General features: G+C 38.2%; 1 protein-coding gene across 1 annotated transcript in view; it reads right to left on the bottom strand.

Moving 5' to 3' along the window:
* Window positions 1–18,736, bottom strand: part of FBXO11 (F-box protein 11) — an 83,276-nt gene that overhangs the window by 23,574 nt on the left and 40,966 nt on the right. The window lies entirely within an intron of this gene.

Here is an 18,736-nt window from a genome sequence, read left to right as displayed (position 1 = left end):
GTAAAATGTAAAAGGGAAGAGATGGACTTAAAAATGAACTATGCAAAATGAAAACAAAACAAAGATTTGGAAAATTCTGTTGTAAAAACTAAGGATGTGTGTCCTACAATTTTCACCAAGGACGTGGCTACACAATCTTTTGTTAAAGAGATGAAGCCTGTGACTGATGGATCTAACCAACTACCACAGCAGAAAACCCATCAGCTTAGACTGAAAAGAAAGAACAAAAGGAGAGATCGCTGTCTGCCTCTTCGAATTCCACATGCAGGGAACAGGTCTAGGAGCTACATCTGTTGTCCTCCAGGAAAAGAAAAGAACCAACCCTGGAGCAGCTTGGAGATCAGCAGAGCTGTTGAAAGTAGCATGGGAAGCAGTGATACTTCATTTTCAAAGGGTGGGGCCGTGGCCTCTGGGGTGTCCAAAAGAGATTATAAACAAGCAAGCAAAAGACACAGAGACGGGGGAAGAGAGATGCTAGGCCACATGAAGACTAGCCAGGAGCAGAAGCTCAGAAGAGACGAGGATGTCCTCCAGAGCCGACAGAGAAAGCAAGCCTTCCCTTAGAGCTGGCACCCTGAAATTGGACTTCTAGCCTCCTAAACTGTGAGAAAAAAAAATTTTTTTGTTGTTAGAGCCATCCACTTGTAGTATTTCTGTTATAGCAGCAGTAGATAACTAAGATACCATCTGAAGGAAATATTGGGTTTCTACTTCACTTCTTATGGCAAAATAAACTCTAATATAAATACATATTTATATTTAAATATGGGGAGTAGGAAGGTGGGGGTAGATATTTTCTTGTCAGAGCTCAAAGGGGTAAGGAAGGCAGCCTGACAAGGGGTATCAGAGTTGGGAATCCTTGGGTGGTGCAAACAGTGAAGTGCTAGACTATTAGCCAAAAGGTTGGTGGTTTGAATCCACCCAGAGGTACCTTGGGAGACAGGCCTGACTAAGGTCACAGCCTTGAAAACCCTATGGAGCAGTTCTACTCTGCACACATGGCATCACCATGTGTCGGGAATTGACTCCTTGACAACTAACAATAACAACACACAGATGCTCACCCTTAGTTGGAGCCAACAACTAACTAAATTGGATGGCGACTAACAACAACAAATAAACAATGATAGGGAAAGGGTATTGGAGTTGAAGTGGGTGAAGTGGGCACCAGCAGAGCATAACCCTGGTGTTAGGCAATGATGGAGCTTAAGAGGGGTTAAAAGGAAGCCTGGAATGGGCAGTCAGAGCTAGAGCAAGGAAAGGAGGACATCCACACAGGAGAAGGAATGGCAAAGATGGAAGATCAGTTACGAACAACAAGGGGAGTGAGTAAATGTGATAACGAAAGCAAAGTTTCTCAGAGAAGCGAGTTACAAATATGAAGAGAACACTAAAATATACACCTTGTAGTGTTAGATGGAACTGGAGGTATCAGTATGAACTCTGGTTTTCAATATACAGACAAAGATAGATATGTGTGTGTGTGTTTGCATGTGTGTGTGTGAGTGTGTGTGTGCACGTATTCCCTAGCTCTGTTCACTGACAGAACCTGGAAAACAATGATAAGCATATCTAACAGTTGGATCTTGGCTTCTGAAAACCATTTCCCGTAAAAGGAATGAAGCCTCCTTGGAGAAATTGCTGATTCCAGGGCTGGGCCGGGAAGTATATGAGCCTAAACATCTTGTGCTAGAAAGTAAGAAAGTGCTCAAAGGCTGATGAGATCACGTCAAAAGGACACAGAAGTCAGCCTGAAGGGGCTTCAACTGGCGAAACTGTATTAGAGCACCAAAATCAATAATGATAGTAAAAGGATTATAACTCAAGGAATAAAACAGAAAACCATAAATCCATAGCGATAGACATAACATTCATGAATAAACTGCAAGTTTGGTGAGGAGTATGATAACCAAAATACCTCCCCACAAAATACTTACAAAATAGAAAGGGAAAAAGAGTTAATTCTATAGGAGAGATGTCACACAGTGCCTTAAATCAAGTGATCAAAGTGAATATCATCATTAACAGGACAAATTGAAATTTTATGCTACCTGATAGCATACAACAAGATCACAGAATCACTCCTCATTATGAGGGAACATACAACAAATCCTAATTTGTTCTACAAAGTAACTGGCTTGTTACCAAAACTGTCCCAGATTGAAGGACACTGTTTGGAACTGTCGGGGACTAAAGAGACATAGCAACTAAATGCAGCATGTCGTTCTGCACTAGATCTTCTTGCTAACAGAATGCTACTAGGGCAACCCGCCAGACTTGAGTGGGGTCTAAAGATTACAAGATAGTAACGTGCCAGTGTTAACTTCCTGCTTTTGGTAACTGCAGTACGATCATTTAGGAGAATATCCTTGTTTGTAGGAAATACACAACAAAATATTAGGGGGTGATGGTGCATCAAGTTGGCACCCTACGATTGAAGGGTTTTCTAAGTGTGTGGACTGTTCGCTTTAAAAAGCTTAGTAAATTTGAACAATATATAAAGATCTTTAAAAATCTGCTTAGAAAATAAGCACCACACAGTCAAAAGCTGCAACACAATTAGGGAAAAAATATCTGCAGCACATATCACAAAAGTGTAATTTTCTTATATCTGAATGCCTACAAGTCAATATGGAAAAAAAAAAAAAACGAAAACACAATTCAACAGAAAATTGGGCCAAGTACATAAATAGACAGTTAAGAATTAAGGAAATATAAATGAAATTCAAATAAAAACTACAATATTGTTTTTCATCTAGCAGATAATCAAAGATCAAAAAGTTTGATAGCAAACTAGTATTATTAAAGGATAATATAAGGGAAAAAAAATGTCCTTAATTACTCTGTGGAGGGTAACTGGTAGTAGCTACTACTTAGCCATTCCATTTCTGGGAATTGATCCTGTACTATGAAATGTCGATAAAGTAGTACGTACCGAGATACTCACTGCAGCACTGTTTATAATACTGCCAGATAACAATCAAAAAATGTCCATCAATAAGAATTTGTTAAATAAAAATACAGAGTCCCCGGGTGGTACAACTAGTTAACGTACTCACAGCTGCTAAACTAAAGGTTAGTGGTTTGAGTACACCCAGAGGCATTTCTGAAGAAAGGCCTAGCAATCTAACTCTCAAAAATCAGCCACTGAAAACTCTACGGAGCACAGTGCTATTCTGACACAGATGAGGTTGCCATGAACTGGAATCAACTCGAGGGCAATTGGCAGTAGTAGTAGTATATCGTCACTAACAATATAAAGCAGTTCTATACAAACTGATGTGGAACTATCTCCAACACATTAAAAAAAAAAAAAAAATCCAATGCTGTCGATTCCAACTCAAACTGACCCTACAGGACAGAGCAGAACAGCCTCATAGAGTTTCCAAGGAGTGGGTGGTGGATTTGAACTGCTGACCTTTTGGTTAATAGCCATATAACCACTGTGCACCAGGGCTCCAGTACACAGAAGTATAAAAAGCACAGTATACAGAACAATGTGTTTAGTATGTGTATGTGTTTTAAAGGCTGTACATACATATACTTATAGATGCATATATTCATTAAAATGTAAACCCCAGAAGGGCAGACAGCCAACTTTAAGAGGCTCCCACTGGCCAAAGATGGGACAATCTGTGCATCATCAATAAAGATAACCGTAAGGAACTGAAAGAAATATATTGAAACCCATGAGCTCAAAATGATACTTAAAAACAAACGAACAAAAAAAAACTGGTTACTGTTCAGAGTTCCTAGTGAAAAAAATCAACCCATCATTTTGATAAACTGGTAAATAACGGAAAATAAACATTTTATTCTGCCTCTCTGACACAAACTAAACTACAAGGTAACCCAGTATTAGGTGAGGGGAAGATTCTCTACAGAAACATTCCAACATTTCAGCAAGAAATGAAGAAGAAATAATAAAATGAGAGAATCACTCTTTTGTAATATCTAATGAGTTGGTATCTTGTACTGTGGTGAACTGCACACATATTGCTGTGATGCTGGAAGCTATGCCACCAGGACTTAAAATACTAGCAGGGTCACTCATGGTGGACAGGTTTCAGTGGGGCTTCCAGACTAAGACAAACCAGGAAGAAGGACCTGGGGATCTACTTCTAAAAACAGTGGCCAGTGAAAACCTTATGAATAGCAGCAGAACATTGTTTCATATAGTGCTGGAAGATGAGCCCCTCAGGTCGGAAGGCACTCAAAATGCGACAGGGAAGAGCTGCCTCCTCAAAGTAGAGTCGACCTTAACAACGTGAATGGAGTAAAGCTTTCCGGACCTTCATTTGCTGATGTGGCATGACTCAAAATGAGAAGAAACAACTGCAAGCATCCATTAATAACAGGAGCATAGAACGTATGAAGTATGAATCTAGGAAAATTTGAAGTAGTCAAAAATGAAATGGAATACATAAAGATCGATATCCTAGGCATTAGTGAGCTGAAATGGACTGGTATTGGGCCATTGTGAATCAGACAATCAAACGGTCAACTATGTCGGGAATGACAAATTGAAAAGGAATGGTATCACATCCATTGTCAAAAAGAACATTTGAAGATCTATCCTGAAGCACAACGCTGTCAGGGATAGGACAATACCCATACAAGGAAGACCAGTTAATATGACTATTTTACACACTAACCACTAATGCCAAAGATGAAGAAATTGAAGATTTTTACCAACTTCTGGAGTCTGAAATTGATCAAATGTGCAATCAGGATGTGTTGATAATTATTGGTGATTGGGATGCAAAAGTTGGAAGCAGAAGAAAGATCACTAGTTGGAAAATGTGGAGTTGGTGACAGAAATGGACAACATAACGGACAGAAGTGGACCTCACCAACTGAAAACACAGGAATCAGATCAACTACATCCGTGGGAAGAGATGATGGAAAAGCTCAATATCATCAGCCAGAACAAGGCCAGGAGCTGACTGTGGAACAGACTGTCAATTGCTCAATTAAAACAAGTCCACGAGAACCAAAACCCAACCTTGAGTATATCCCACCTGAATATGGAGACCATCTTAATGAAGAGATTTGACACACTGAACACTAATGACCAAAGATCAGATGACTTGTGCAATGACATTGAGGACATCATACATGAAGAAAACAAAGGGTCATAAGAAAGAAAAGACCAAAATGGATGTCAGAAGAGACTCTGGAACTTGCTCTTGAACGTAGAGTAGCTAAAGCGAATGGAAGAAATGATGAAGTAAAAGAACTGAAGATTTCAAAGAGTGGCTCAAGAAGACAAAGGAAAGTATTGTAATGAAATGTGCAAAGACCTGAAGTTAGAAAACAAAATGGGAAGACACACTCGGCTTTTCTCAACTGGAAAGAACTGAAAAATAAAAAAAAATAAAAATTCAAGCCTTGAGTTGAGATATTGAAGTATTCAATGGACAAAATATTGAACGATGCAAGAAGCATCAAAAGAAGATGGAAGGAATACAGGGAATCACTGTACCAAAAACAATCAGTTGATGTTCAACCACGTTAGAAGGTAGCATATGATCAAAAACCAATGGTATTGAAGGAGGAAGTCCAAGCTGCACTGAAGCATTGGCAAAAATAAGGCTCCAGGAATTGACAGAACACCAACCGAAATGTTTCAACAAATGGATGCTGTGCTAAAGGTGCTCACTCGACTATGCCAAGAAATTTAGAAGACAGCTACCTGGCCAGTAGACAGGAAGAGAGCCACATTTGTGTCCATTCCAAAGAAAGTTGATCCAACAGAATGCAGACATTATCAAGCAGTATCACTAATATTACACGCAAGAAAAATTTTGCTGAAGATTTAATTCAAAAACGTTTACAGCAGTACATGGACAGGGAACTGCCAGAAATTCAAGCCAGATTCAGAAGAGGATATGGAACGAGGGATATCATTGCTGATGTCAGATGGATCGTGGCTGAAAGCAGAGAATATCAGAAAGATGTTCACCTGTGTTTTATTGACTATGCAAAGGAATTTGGCTGTGTGGATCATAACAAATTATGGATACCACTGCAAGGAATGGGGATTCCAGAACACATAATTGTGCTTATATGGAACCTGTACATAGTCCAACAGGCAGTCGTTTGAACAGAACAAGGGGATACTGCGTGGTGTGCATCAGGACTGTACTCTTTTATAATACTTATTCAATCTGTATGCTGAGCAAACAACCCAAGAAGCTGGACTATATGTAGAAAAATGTGGCATCAAGATTGGTGGAAGACTCATTAACAACCTGTGATACGCGGATGACACAACCTTGCTTGCTGAAAGTGAAGAGAGCCTGAAGCACTTAGTGATGAAGATCAAAGACCACGCAACCTTCAGTATGGATTACACCTCAACATAAACAAAAATCCTCACAGCTGGACCAATAAGCAGTGTCAAGAGAAAATACTCAAGTTGTCATGGCTTTCATTTTACGTGGATCCACAACCAACACCCATGGAAGCAGAAGTCAGGAATCAAATGACAACATTGCACTGGGCAAATTTACTGCAAAAGACCTCTTTGAAATGTTGAAAAGCAAAGATGTCACTTTGAGAATTTAGGTACGCCTGAACCAAGTCATGGTATTTTCAAATGCCTCATATGCATGCAAAAGCTGGAAATGAATAAAGAAGATGGAAGAAGGATTGAGGCCTTTTAATTATGGTGCTGGCAAAGAATCCGGAATATACCACGGACTGCCAGAAGAACGAACGAACCTGTTTTGGAAGAAGCACATGTTCTTTGGAAATGTTATCAAGGAGGGACCAGTCCCTGGAGAAGGACATCATGCTTGGTAAGGTAGAGGGTCAGCAAAAAAGACGAAGATCCTTAACAAGATGGATTGACATATGCAGCTGCGACAATAGGCTCAAACACAGCAACAACTGTGCAGGACCACCGCACAGTGTTTCTTTCTGCTGTACATGAGGTCGCTATGAGTCAGACCAGGTACGTAACAACAAGAAGCTAACTGATTTAACCAATGAATATCCAAAGTTCCTAATATTAGAAAAACAAAACTCACTAAACATTATGTATCGCCTGATGAAAGAACATACCACAACCTGGGAACTCTTGCCAAAAACATCAACTCAAATCTTTGGGAAACTCTACGACCAAAAACAAATAAATTGCAAGGGGAAAAAAATAAGCAAAATTAAAGCATACTGTTTAAGAATGTACACTGCGATGTTAAAGTTATTTTTTAAAAAAGCCTGAAAATGATTATTATAAAAATGCTTTTAGTGGGGAGGAAAGGAGTTATGATGGAATGGGTTACATAAAAGGTTTCTGCAATGGCTGACACAATTCCATTTCTTGACCTGTTGGTATTACAAGGGTAATACTGTAATAATAATTCAATAAGCTACACATTTGTTTTACATAGTGTTCTGTATCTGGCTATATTTTACAATAAAAAGGTATAAAACGGGGGGTCGCTGTAACATTGTAATATTTAAAAGCAGAGGTTTTTCAGCTACCAAACATTGGGCAAATTAATTAACATTTTTAAGCCTTAATTTTCTCATCTATCAAAGACAGTAATACCCAACAAACCAACCAATTGCCGTGGAGTTGATTCTGACTCATAGCGATTCCACAGGACAGAGCAGAACCGGCCCACAGGGTTTCCAAGAACAGCTGATGGATTCCAACTGCTGACCTTTTGGTTAGCAGGTGTAGCACTTAACCACTGTGCCACCAGGGCTCCAGAATTGGTAATAGTATCCTATAATTTATATGGCTGGTAAAAGGACTAAATAGAACAACATACGCAAAACACTCAGCTGTATGCCTGGCTCATATTAAGTGCTCAATAAATGTTTTAGCCTCTATTATGTCATTTATATATTATTCAATAATATCACTTTCAAATGAAACTTGGAAAATCAAGTAAAAGTTTTCCATGTACTGAACTGTCATCAGAAAACGGAGCACGTGGTACCATGCCTGGGCATTTGTGGAGCCATTCCTTTGTGGTTTAGTATGTGCTCAGTATCTATAAATGTCTCACATGTACTTGAAAGGGAACATGTACATTCTGTTTTTTAGAAGACAGTTTAAACACAACAAACGATCAGGTTTGTCAATCGTGTTGTTCAAATTTCTATGCCTTTACATTTGTTGAGGGTGGTGGTGGTCTGTTGTTTTCTGAGTGAAATTAAATCTCCCACTATGTAAGTAATCTATTTATTTTTAGAAGTCTATAAATTTTTGCTTTATATACTTTTTTTTTTTTTTTTATACTTGGAGATAATGTTATTTTGGACATACAGATTTAAGATTATTATTTCTTCCTGGTGAATTATTCCTTTCATCACTATGTAATGGCTCTCTGGCTCTTCCTCTCTAATAATGCTTTTTGTCTTCATCTATTTTTGTCTCGTAACAGTATCTTCTGATCTGTTTTTATTCTTGTTTTTTTGTATCAGACTTTTTACCTTTTATTTCAATCCTTTATTTTCTACTGTTTGTTTTTGTGTCATTACATTCTAGGTTTGGTTCTTCTCAACCGTATATTGCTAGACTTTCCTTTTAGCCAAAGCAAGAATTTCTGTCTCATCTGCTATTTAACCTCATTTCCGTAAGTATATTTTTAATTTCTAAAAGCTGATTTGGTTTTCTTTTTCAAGTCTTATTGTTCCTTTTCCATACTGTTCTGTTACTTCATCATGCTGCATTTCCTTCTTTTTTCCCTTCAATCATTTTACACACTTCTATACTCTTTTAGATAGTTCTATCACTGGATTTATTTTTATAAATAAATGCTTGACTAGTGGGCACTTTTTCTAATCTCTATGCATTATCAGCAAATTGTTTTAGGTTCTAGACCTCACATCTGGGTCTTAATGCCAGCTCTCCTATTTTGAAGAGGTCCAAGGCCCTATCTCCTATTCCCGTATGTGCACTAAAATTCCACACCAGGCCCCTTAGGACCTATATCCAGGATTTTAAAAAGGCCCCTGTAGCAGCTCCAGGAAACCCTGGTGGCGTAGTGTTTAAGAGCTACAGCTGCTAACCAAAAGGTCGGCAGTTCAAGTCCACCAGGTGTTCCTTGGAAACATTATAAGGCAGTTCTACTCTGTCCTGCAGGATCACTATGAGTTGGAATCGACTCGATGGCAAAGGGTTTGGTAGCAGCTCCAGCTCCCACTTACTGCTTTTATTTTATTTCTCTTTATTTCTGGCACCGGGGGATTTCCTGTTTCTTTCCTTAGAGTTTAGTTTGCATTTATAATTTTGTTCTTGTTATATTGCATCTCCGTGTTTGCATGATAGTGGAGGTGATACCTCCACCAGTTCTGTTTACCATGCTGCTAGTAGCTCGTCAGTTTTTACTACACTCAAAAGTACAGTACGAGACAGTAATTCTCAAACATTCTGTCCTACAGAACCCTCACCCCACCCCACCCCTGTCTAAAATCTATAGCTCTTATTACCACAGATACCCACCCTTCACCCCCAGCAGTGGAACCCTTCTTTCCACCTGACCATCAACACAGCAAATATTAAAGATGGAAAAAGAAGGAATTCAGAGTAATAATAGAAAAGAGAAGGTGCTGGTTACTTCAGCTGCAGCCTGAAGTTCACTCCAAATAAACTCAAGAAGCTACATATCTGAATCACATAGGCCACAGAAATCTCACCTTCCCATTCCTAAACACTGTCCTGTTCTAAAGTACACAAAGCTCAAAGCTCAGTTCCAAAAAGACTGTATTAAACTCTGTGTTGAGTAAAGAATCCGTGCTAAATTTTCATGATAAATAATAATCACTGACTGTTCTGAGCATCGGTACAGTGCTAGAAGGTATTTACAAAAGGGTCATCCCGGAACGATCACTTTGGCTACTGCTGTGACAACAAGCAAAGGAGAAAGCTTAAAAAAAATCAATCTCTAGTTACTAATGTACTGTTCATCTTCTGAACTCCTGTAGCAAGCACTGTGTACGTACAGCATATTCCTCACCACACCTTAGCTGCCTCTGTTGTTACTGACTTTTTTGTATATGCCACATCCCTCTAACAAATTATAAGCTCTGCGGGCAAGGGCCCTTTTTTATATTCTTCCTTGGTGCCCTACCTGTGGTAAGTACTCAATAAATGTCAGGTCCCACCTATGGAGAAATTGCTAATTTTACTCGCCTCAAGGAGCTTTTCCCAGAAACCATCACTAGAAGTGGGCTATCATGACCTCATGCCTTACTTTACAGAAAAGATAAAAAGCCAGACAGGAACTGCCTCAACTTCTTTCTACCCAAATATATAAAATCATTTACATGCACATCCATTACTTTCGTGTTCCCTCCTGAAATTACAGACTATTCCCTAAAACAGACTTGCCACATATGAAGCAAACCAAAAAATATCTGGTAAACAAATAAATGAAATAACGAATTTAGTAAATGATCCACGGTATCTGCCAAACTGGCTCCAATCCAAAATCCAAGAACTCATGAAGGATTAGTTATAGTTCTGTGCCAACAATAAAGTCTAAAAACAAGACCTCATAATAATTTTTTGTTAAAAAATATTAACTTCATAGCTTAAGTTTACATCTAATCTTAGAATGCAAATATTTACATGTCAAGCTGTTATTGAAGCCTACTAAAAAACTCTCAACACCAAAAACATTCAATTTCAGCCATAACTTACAGAAAACTTAATTTTCAATTAAAAAAAAAGTTGTTCTAGACCAGCGCTGTCCAATAGAAACAGAATGAAATTCACGTATGTAATTTAAAGTTTCTGAGTAGCCACAGTAAAAAAATATAAAGAACCAGTGAAATTAATTTTAATAACGCTTTATTTCAAGAGGTGGCATATGATCAGGAACCGATGGTACCGAAGGAAGAAGTCTAAGGTGCTCTGAAGGCATTGGCAAAAAACAAGGCTCCAGGAATTGATGGAATATCAACTGAGATGTTCCAACAAATGGATGCAGTGCTGGAGGTGCTCACTTGTCTATGCCAAGAAATATGGAAGACAGCTTCCTGGCCAACTGACTGGAAGAGATCTATATTTATGCCTATTTCCAAGAAAGGTGATCCAACCGAATGTGGAAATTATAGAACAATATCATTAATATCACACGCAAGCAAAATTTTGCTGAAGATTATTCAAAAACGGCTGCAGCTGTATATTGACAGGGAACTGCCAGAAATTCAGGCCGGTTTCAGACGAGGACGTGGAACCAGGGTTATCATTGCTCATGTCAGACGGATCCTCGCTGAAAGCAGAGAATAACAGAAGGATGTTTACCTGTGTTTTATTGACTATGCAAAGGCATTCGATTGTGTGGATCATAACAAACTATGGATAACACTGTGAAGAATGGGAATTCCAGAACACTTAATTGTGCTCATGAGGAAACTTTAACATAGATCAAGAGGCAGTCATTCGGACAGAACATGGGGATAATGATTAGTTTAAAGTCAGGAAAGGTGTGCGTCAAGGTTGTATTCTTTCACCACACCTATTTAATCTGTATGCTGAACAAATAATCCAAGAAGGTGGACTATATGAAGAAGAATGGGGCATCAGGATTGGAGGAAGACTCATTAACAACCTGCGTTATGCAGATGACACAACCTTGCTTGCTGAAAGCGAAGAGGACTTGAAGCACTTGCTAATGAAGATCAAAGACCACAGCCTTCAGTATGGATTACACTTCAACATAAAGAAAACAAAAATCCTCACGACTAGACCAAAGAGCAACATCATGATAAACGGAGAAAAGACTGAAGTTGTCAAGGATTTCATTTTACTTGGATCCACAATCAACAACCATGGAAGCAGCAGTCAAGAAATCAAAGGACGCATTGCATCGGGCAAATCTGCTGCAAAGGACCTCTTCGAAGTGTTGAAGAGCAAAGATGTCACCCTGAAGACGAAGGTGCGCCTGACCCGAGCCATGGTATTTTCAATCGCCTCATATGCATGTGAAAGCTGGACAATGAATAAGGAAGACCGAAGAAGAGTTGATGCCTTTGAATTGTGGTGTTGGTGAAGAATATTGACTATACCATGGACTGCCAAAAGAATGAACAAATCTGTCTTGGAAGAAGTGCGGCCAGAATGCTCCTTAGAGGCAAGGATGGCGAGACTGCGTCTTACATACTTTGGACATGTTGTCAGGAGGGATCAGTCCCTGGAGAAAGACATCATGCTTGGCAGAGTACAAGGTCAGTGGAAAAGAGGAAGACCCTCAACGAGGTCGATTGACCCAGTGGCTGCAACAATGAGCTCAAGCATAAACAACGATTGTAAGGACGGCTCAGGACCGGGCAGTGTTTTGTTCTGTTGAGCATAGAGTCGCTTGTCGGAACCGACTTGATGGCACCTAACAACAATGCTTTATGTAACCCAATATATCTAAAATATCATTTCAATGTGTAATCAATATAAAATTATTAATGAGGTATTTTGCACCTTTTTTTATACTAAATCTTCAAATTCCAATGTGTATTCTTAACACTTACAAAAAAAAAAAAAAAAAACACAGTACATCCCAATTTAGACTATTCCAAGTACCCATTAGCCACATGTGGCTACCGGCTACTCTACTGATAGTGCAGTTCTAGACTATATTAATATGGCTTTCCTTAAACTCTTATTAGTCCTCTTAAAGGATAAAGAAGTTAATATCATGTAATTCAGGAACACACACACATATAATATCAGAATTATTTTATAATTTCTATATCTCACTACAAATCCCACATAAACATATCAGAATCTTCACTACTAACAGAAATCACAGAGATAAGTAAAGGCTTTTAGAGAATAAATATGCTTCTTTACCTAAAAAATACTCTTTGAAACCCTTGATATTAAATATTACTGAAAATTTATATTAGAATTCATTTCAGTAAAAGAAGGGACTCTGGTCTATACATTCTGAGGCTAGCAGAATACTTCAACATTGAATACCTTATAACTAGAAGATTAGCTAAAAACTATACTACTGATTGGCTAAGGTTTAAAGTCTATACATTTCTGCTTATAGATTAGCCTAAAGTTAAAGGCTACTTTATAAAACTTAATTTATAGAAGTATCTTTTCCCCATAAATACTATATATCTTCTATATTACTTACCCATAGCCACAGATCAGATTGGAAACTTAGGCAAATCTGTGCTAGTAACAACTGTGTGTTTAGAAACAGCTCCCAGTCTCACGGTCTAAAGAACCACACTTGACAACTGTTTCTAACACAGTTGGGAATTACCACAGCTTTCTCCCAACTACTAAAAATGTTCATGAATAAACTGAAATCAAGACAAGATTTATTTTAAATATAGTTTTTAAGGTAGGGAATCCAGAAGTAGTCTTTATAAAAAAAAAAAAAAAAAAAACTACTTTTAAAATGCTTGCTATAATCAGTTTCTGACTATACTGCATTGTATATATATTATTACAAACTTAAAAATTTAATTATTCAGGATACTGTAATATAATACTTCCACTAATGTGTTCAATTACAACACACACACACTTTTGCTGAGTTTTCACTACAACACGAACTACAGGATTACCTAAGACTGGTCAAAGAAAGGAAACCCTGGTGGCATTGTGGTTAAAGCTACAGCTGCTAACCAAGTGGTCAGCAGTTCAAATCCACCAGGTGCTCCTTGGAAACCCGATAGGGCAGTTCTACTCTGTCCTATAGAGTTGCTATGAGTTGGAATCAGTAAGACAGCAATAGGTTTGGTTTTTGTTTTTTGGCGGTCAAAGAAAATATACACTTTTGACTACAGAAAACAATAACAATCTTCAAAAACTGCATCTTTGATATTATAAAGAACTATTGAAAACTTATGTAAGGTTTCATTTCAACAGAAGAAATTTAGACCTATCCATTCTAAATCGCCTGGCACAAAGTATGGTCAACGAATAATGATGAATGAGTTAAGAATGAATGAATAAATGTGCCAGGCACTGTGCTAGGTACTGGTGAAAGACAGATCAAACAGAATAGTGTACTTGCCCTTCAACAGCTTAAGAGAGATATGGACAACTAAGCAGGCAATAAAAATACAACGTGTCATGTACTGTAATAGGGACAAGCAAAAAGTACTAAAGAACACAAAATAACATCTAATCCAATCATAGACGGTGCCAGGATTTCAGTGAAGGTGTCTTAAAGAAGAAAGTCCAAGCTGAGAATGTAATAACTTGGAGTTTGTAAAACAGAAGGAATATGTCTACCTGAACCATGGCCTCCTCTACTCTGAGACCAGAACTAGATGGTATACAGCTACCACTACTCAATGTTCTGATGGGGGACACAATAGGTGAATCCTGACAGAGAGACAAATGTAGAACAGAACCTCAAATTCTCAAAATATCCAGACTTACTGGACCCACCGAGAGTGAAGGAATCCCCAAGACTGTTGCACTGAGTTACTCTTTAAACCTTGAACAAAAACTATCCCCTCAAGTCACCTCTTAGCTACATAGTAATGAACACCACCCTTGAGTACTGCACTCTTTTAAAAAATCATCTACATGATACCAAATGGTCAACTAATATTCTAATGCATAGACAAGAAGCTTGGGGGGCTGTGAGACTAGGTTAATGGGAATGGGACAACCAGAATGGAAGTAATGAGAATGTTGACGCAATGTGAAGAATGTAATCAATGTCACTGAACAACATGTGTAGAAATTCTTGAACGGGAACCTGGTTTGCTGTGTACACTTCCACCAAAAATACAATAAATTATTATTTAAAAAACAAAAAACAGAAGGGATAGTGTGTATGAAGACTTCAAAGTGCTCACCTATAGCACAGGTCCCAGGCTACTGCGAACTGCTGTTTGGCTATACCATGGAAAGGGTGCTATAAACACTTTAAAGAAATTGGATTTTATCTTGAAGGCAATGGACAGCCACTGAGGGTTTTAAATAGAACAGTGAAGTGTTCTGACTGTTTTAGGGAGACCACCAAAGCAATGTAAAAATAACTGGAAATGGACAGCACTGGTATTAGAAGACCAGTGGGAGACCAGTTAAAAGGCTATAGCAGTAATACAATTGAGAAATGAAGATGGCTTGAAATATGGTATTAGAAAAGGAAAAGCTAAATACATCTGAGATACATTCACAGCCAAAATGCATAAAACTTGGTGAATGACTGGATATGGATAGGGGTGGAGAACAGGCTGGAGTGGGGAATAATACTGATTTGGGCAATACAATGTATGGTGGTGCCAGGGAACTTTGGAGACTGAAACAGGGATGGGGAGGAAAAACAGATAAGTTTAGGTTTGGATTCTGAGTTTGAGTTATCCATGGGACATTCAAGTGGATATGCTCAACATGAAAACTAAATGAATAAGATTTCTAGTTTCAGTGAGTGATCTGGGTTAGAAGTAAAAATTAAGAGATTCTGTCACTGCTGAAAACATACCACAGTAGGAGTAGGGAATCAGAAAGTATAGATTAGCTATAATTACTAGCATATAATATTGATGTTTCATAGCATATGTGCCATCCAACTCTTGAGAAATAGCTATCTAGGGTAAAGTGGATTGCTATCTGTTGATGTCAAAATTATCAAACTACATATAAAGATTAATGTTTTTCAGTCTCAGAACTGACTACAGCTTATAACTTTAGTTTAACAAAAAAATAAAAGCAAATCTCTAATTGGAAACCCTGGTGGCACAGTGGTTACAAGCTACGGCTCCTAACCAAAAGGTCAGCAGTTGGAATCCACCAGGCGCTCCTTGGAAACCCTGCGGGGCAGTTCTACTCTGTCCTACAGGTCGCTATGAGTCGGCATCGGCTCGACGGTACTGGGTTAATTCTGGACTTGACATCCTCTGGAATAGCTTGGCTTTATTTTCACTCTTTCCTGTTACATGTCACATTCTGTTCTCGTGGCCTAAGACATTTTCTCCCACTGCTTTCAGAGAAAGCAGCAGTAAAGAATAGGGTTTCCTGAAAATGGAACATTTAAAGTTACTTGTCTATTCTCCTATTTTTCCCTTCATTTTCTCATTTTCAGTATTTCCAAAGTGACAAAATTTATAAAATAAATACAATCATTCTACTTTACCAAACAAGAAAAATTTTTTTTAGCTAGCAACTTCTATAAGTTTTACCTATTTTTAAGCACAATTCAAGTTCTACTGGATTTTTTAATTCAAAAGTAGCTTTCCACCCAAGGAGAAGCTGATACGACCAGAACTATCAAGTGCACCATTAATTTAAGAACAGAATGGCCACGATCCTAGGTTAGCAATAAATTCACACCTAATTCTAGGCTAACCTATGATTCATAAAAGCCATCAACTGAAGTGCGTAATTTTCATTTATTAGCCAGTCACTGTGAATACAAAGATCTGCCACTGAGGAGGGGCTTGCTCTAATAGAGTGAGACATGTAAACAAATAAGTGAAGCAATATAAGTGACAAACTAAAGGTTTTATGGAAATACAAACGACAATAGCTAAATCATCATATGCTCACAGCTTAAAACAGTCTAGACTGCCCTAATTTTATTTTCACATAAAATTTAGAAATTCCTAGAAATGCCTTTTCTTAGTTTAGCTTTATGAGAAAGAACAGCCAAAACTAGGAAAACGAGGTATAAACATCAAAATGAAAATAAAGTTATTATACTCTTCTAAACATTAAAATGCTTAACCCTTCCTTTGTGAATCCACACAAAAAACAATGATTTTATTAAAAGAAGGAAACAACAGACCTCCTCAGACAGGGAGGCTGAGCACCATCAGCTCTTTCTCTCATGCTCCCACAGTCGGACCCTGTTTCTGGAAATGCAATATGATTTCTAGTAATATTTTTACAGATCGCGACATCACCTGACAGGTGTTTTACTGACGGGGCACACGAGGCCCTGGAGGTTAAAAAACCCGTAAGTGGTAGCTAAATAATTTTTAAGTCAATGGACTCGGAGATTATTCTTCCTATTTTATAGATGAGGAAACTAGGCACAGAGAAGCCAAGTAACTTGTCCACGGTCACAGAATAGAAAGTGGCAGAACGTGAAAGCAGAGCCTAGCTCCAGAACCCCACACTTGTAACCACTGTGTTATCTAATACAAACACACTGTGTTACGCTACATACTACTGGATACATGTTTTAAAAAACCAGCTGCCTTCACGTGTCGATCCTGACTCATGGCCGCCCTATTTACGTCAGAGCACAAGTGTGCTCCACGGGGTTCTCAATGGCTGTTTTTTCAGAGGTAGATCACCAGGCCTTTCTTCCAAGGCACCTCTGGGTGGACTTGAACCTCCAACCTTTTGGTGAACAGTCAAACGTGTTAACCATTTGTACCACACCGAGGGACTCCGGTGTACTTATTACTAGGAGTATATTAGTTTATTAAAGAAAGCATGCAATGGTACATATACCTTTTGGAAATGTTTAAAAAAAATCCAATCATACTTTTTCATGTTATACTTAAAACATTTTATACGAAAACACCACAACGTATCCTTTATTTTCAAAATGGGTATTTCCTTAGGTTTTTTCATACTGTAAATACCAGTAATATTTGGAGACCATGCAGGACGATGCCTAAGGACACAAACTCTGGAAAGGCAGTATCAGGCATCTTGTTTACATTCCTGGCTTACTCGTAATCGTGGACAAATTTCTTAACCTGACTCAGTTCATCTATAAAATGAAGATAATCGTGGTGACTACCTCATAAAATTGTTGGGAAGATTAAATGAGAATAATACTTAACATAGTACCTGACAGAGATAGCAGTCGAATATTAGCTATTCTCATAACTGAGATGCTGAAAGTTAGCTAGATGCACTCAAAATATATTTCAAATTCCAGCTAGGGGCTTTTAAAAATATTATCCAATTCAATCTCCCCAGAACTCTGTGAGGTAGAAATGATCATTAGTCACCATGGGTGTTTAGAATGATTCCTGACTGCAGAAAATACAATGTTATATCCACAAACACCAAAGGTTGACCACAGATAAAAATGAATATTGCCCCCTTTAAATTATCAGTAGTCATTTTGGGAAGCTATAAAATTATTGTAATAATCCTGCCACAGTTCAAAAGCATGTACCACACTATTTACAAAAGTAATACATGTTCAGTTAGAGAACTTGAACGTTAAAGAAAGCATAGAAAAGGAAAACAGGTTATTTAAAATCCCAGCACTCAGAGTGTATCACTGTTAGTGTTCTGGGACAGCCTTCTAATTATTTTCTTTATACAAATTATGTGATTTAACTGAAACACTGTCTGCACTGCTTTGTATCTGCCTTTTTTATTTTCACTGCATCATGAATATGAAATATGTTTATGATACATATCATGAAATTTTTTCTGAAACATGGTTTTCAATGGCTGCGTGTTTCATGATTTAACCAGTGCCCTGTTTTTAAAGTTGTTCCCAGGCCATATACTTGTGGGTTTCTACAATCACAACAAAAATTCACCCTTTAAGGAAACAATTAGTCTAAAGGACTAATGGGCCACAGGAACCACAGCCTCCGCCAGCCTGAGACCAGAAGAACTAGATGGTGCCCAGCTACCACTACCGACCACTCTGACCCGGGCCACAACAGAAGGCCCTGGACAGAGGGGGAGGGAAAAATATGGACAACAAAATTGAACTTCATTAAAAAAAAAACAAAAACAAACAGATTTATTTGTCTGACAGAGACTGGGGAAACCCCTGGGACTACAGCCCTTAGACACCCTTCTAACTTGGAATTGAAG

Source organism: Elephas maximus, chromosome 26 (genome assembly GCF_024166365.1).
Source record: "Elephas maximus indicus isolate mEleMax1 chromosome 26, mEleMax1 primary haplotype, whole genome shotgun sequence".
NCBI classification, from domain to species: Eukaryota; Metazoa; Chordata; class Mammalia; order Proboscidea; family Elephantidae; genus Elephas; species Elephas maximus.
The sequence above is the reverse complement of the archived record's forward strand: the minus strand, read 5'-3'. Positions and strand labels throughout refer to the sequence as shown.